Genomic DNA, 3767 nt, shown 5'->3' with positions numbered 1-3767 from the left:
CAATGTCAAGAAGACAAAGATTCTCACCACTGGACCAATTGGCAGCATCAGGATGGATGGTGAAGAGATTGAGATTGTTCACAGCTTTAATCTGCTTGGCTCCACAATCAACACTCTTGGCACCAGCAACCAGAAAATTAAAAGACAAATTGCGATGGGAAAGTCTGCTGTTAGGGACCTCTCTAAAGTACTCAAGAGCAATGGTGTGTCTCTGGAGACTAAGTTGCATCTGATACAGGCCATGGTCTTTGCAATACTTGTTACGTGTCAGAGAGCTGGACAATGACCAGGGAAGATAGAAGGAGAATTGATGCTTTTGAGCATTGGTGTTGGAGAAGAGTGCTGAGGGTACCATGGACTGCTAAGAAAACAAACAGATTTATCCTGGAGAGGGTTAAAGTGAGCTGCTCCTTGGAGGCAAGGATTCTGAAACTTCATCTGACATATTTTGGTCTGTTGTAAGGAGGGACCGGTCCTTGGAGAAGGACATCATGCTTGGGAGGGTGGAAGGCAGGCGCAGGAGGGGAAGGCCCTCTGGGAGGTGGATTGATTCGGTGACTGGGGCAATCGGGATGAGTGTGTTGGAGACAATGAGATTGGCACAGGACAGAGCAGAGTTTAGAGCCGTTGTACATCGGGTTGCTATGAGTCACAAGTGACTTGACGGCACATAACAACTACAACGTCATGAAGTACAATGCTGTGAGTTGTAGGATAATATTAATATACATACAAGGAAGACCCAGTAATACAACTTTTATTCAGATGTGTGAACAAACTGCTGACGTCAAGGAAGAAGAAATTTAGGATTTTTAGTGACATCTGCAGTCTGAAATGCATTTGAAGCCTAAAGACTTCTGCAGTTGAATACACAATTAAGATACATTAACAATTGTTGACTAGAATGCAAAAAGTTGAAAACCAAGAAGGACTGGGACTTGGAAATATGGATACAGACACAGAAATTAGACTGGAGGTTGCATACCTGATCAGCAATTTATGTATTGCCAATATCTTTAAAAAAAAAAAAAAGAAAGGAAATGTTGACTATACACATGGATTTTACTTGGTAGGATTCACCAGAATCAAATACAGACAATTTCTGTAGAAAGAGACAGATGAGAAGCTCACTACCAGAAGCCACAAGAAAGCTAGTTGCCAAGTGTCAGTCAGACAAACAGTACTTACGTGCAAGTTAAAATTGAAGAAAATGAAAACAAATTCACAAAAGTCTAAATATTATCTTGAGTTTACTATGCCTGAATTTATAAACCATTTTAAAAATAGATTTCATGCATTAAACACTGTATTAATGACCAAGACCAGATGTCATCAATGAAGAAATTGAATGGTTATTAAAAAGTCAGCAAAGAAATAAAATAAAAAGTCACACCAAAATAGATATCAAAAGAGACTTCAAAATTTTCTCTTGCATGTAGAGAAGCTAAGGAAGAAATGGTAAAATAGGGGAGTTAAGAAGAAAATTTCAAAACACAGGTCCAGAAGACAAAGCAAAGGATTGCAATGAAATGCAAAAGACCTGGAGTTTTAAAATAAAAATGGAAGACATTGCTCAGCATTTTAAATAATACTGGGTGACTGAAATGAAAAAGTTGGGAAAAAGGAAGAAGGATCTATAGTTAGAAAATATGGACTTGTTGACAGAAATTTCTGGAGACAGAATGATAAAATTTTGTACAGTGATTTATTCATTTCCAATACATTTTATAAGAAACAAATGACAACTATTCACATGGACTTCGTCTACATAGGAATCAGATTGACTACAAATGTGCAAAGAATTGTTGGAGAAGCTCAGTATCAGCTGTGAAAACTAGACCAGGTGCTGAGTGTGGAATAGACCATTAACTATATGCAAATTCAAGCTGAAGCAAAAGAAAATTAAATCTACAAAAATTAAAATTTGACCTTGAGTCTATCCCTCGTGAATTTAAAAACCATCTCAGGAACAAATCTGAGGCTTTGAACACTAATGAATGAAGATTGGATGAGCTGTTGGAGGATATCAAGGATATCATCTATGAAGAAGGCAAGAGGTCATAGCAAAGACAGATAGCGTGCTCTATTGTATATAGGGTTTTAAAGACCTGTTATTTCAGAAGTGGCTGGGCAGGCCTTTGCCCTAGTCTGCCTTAAAATGCATGCTCATCTTTAGAACAGCATCTGACAGACAAGCATTTTAGAAATCCTGAATTTCTTTTTCCTTGGCTTCAGTGGTTAATTCATGTATTTGAATAAAATTTGTATTAATAGCTCTTCATTATATGTATATTAATATTATCCTCTCACAGAATTGTACTTCAGACACATACTGAAATGTTCTTTTTGAGGATTAATATGACTACAAATCCATAAATTAACAGATAATAAAAGACCAGATGAGGTGTGGGATGAGAAGGATGATATCATCCATGATGAGAACTATAGTTCACCATAAAGAAAGAAGAGAAAGAAAAAAGCCAAAATGAATGTCAGATAAAGAAAAAGCCAACCAAATGAATATTAGAAGAGACCCTTTCCATAGGATTAAGGAGCAATGATGTTATTTTGAGGACTAAGATGTGCCTGATTCAGATCATGGTCTTTTCAATCATTTGCTAAACATCTGATGGATGGTCAATGAATAAGTATAACAGAAGGAGAATTGAGGTCTTTGAACAGTGCTGAATATCCCATGGACGGTCAAAAGAACAAACAGATATGTCTTGGAAAACTGTAGCCAGAGTGCTCCTTGGAGTTCTCGCATACTTAGGCATATTGTTTGGAGAGACTATTTCTTGGAGAAGTCCATCATGCTTGAGAAGGTAGAGGCTCAGAGGAAGAACCTTAACCATGAATTGACACAGTGATTTCTACAATGGACTCAAAATGTGTGAGAGATTATGAGGATAGCACAGGATAGGAGAGGGTTCAGATCTGTTGTTAATAAGGTCACTATCACCAACAATTCATATGCAAATTTAAGATGAAGCTAAGAAAAGTGAAATTAAGTCCACAGGAACCAAAATACGTTCTTGAATCTATCCTACCTGAATTTCAGAACCATCTCAGGAACAAGTTTGAGGCCTTGAACACCAATGAGCGAAGACTAGATGAGTTGTGGGAGGATGTCAAACTATCATCCAGGAAGAGTGCAAAATGTCATTGCAAAGACAGAGGAGGAAGAAAAGACCAAAACGGATAACAGAAGAGACTCGGAGTATTGCACTAGAGCTCCGACAAGCCAAAGCAAAGGGAAGAAATCAAAACATTAAGGAGCTGAACAGAAGATTTCAAATGATATTGCAGCAAGACAAAGTATTATAATGAAATATGCAAAGAGCTGGAGAAAATCAAAGGGACCTAACTCGCTCAGCATTTCTTAAGCTCAAGGAACTGAAGAAGAAATTCAAGGCTCGAGTTGCAATACTTAAGGATGCTTTGGGAAGAATATTAAATGATCCTGCAAGTATTAAAAGAAGATGGAAAAAGTATAGAGAGTCATTATACCAAAAGGAATTGACAGACACAGAATAATTTAATGAAACAACATATGAGCAAGAGCCCGTGGTGATGAAGGAAGAAGTTCAAATTGTTTTGAAAGAATAGGCTAAAAATAAGGCCTCAGGAATAGATGGTATACCAATTGACATATTTCAACTAACAGATGTTGCCCTAGATGTGCTCACCAAGTTGTGCCAAGAAATCTGGAGAACAACCACTTGGCCAACTGACTCAAAGAGATCTATATTTGTTCCCATTTCAAA

The 3767-nt window shown here is 37.4% G+C and overlaps 1 protein-coding gene across 1 annotated transcript in view; it reads right to left on the bottom strand.

The window, feature by feature from the left end:
- The window catches only part of LOC102863260, a 475179-nt gene that overhangs the window by 233673 nt on the left and 237739 nt on the right, over positions 1-3767 (bottom strand). The window lies entirely within an intron of this gene.

This window comes from Elephantulus edwardii, unplaced genomic scaffold (assembly GCF_000299155.1).
Source record: "Elephantulus edwardii isolate Elephantulus edwardi_28Jun2011 unplaced genomic scaffold, EleEdw1.0 scaffold00096, whole genome shotgun sequence".
NCBI classification, from domain to species: Eukaryota; Metazoa; Chordata; class Mammalia; order Macroscelidea; family Macroscelididae; genus Elephantulus; species Elephantulus edwardii.
Note: the sequence above shows the minus strand (reverse complement) of the source record. Positions and strands in the feature narration are given on the sequence as shown.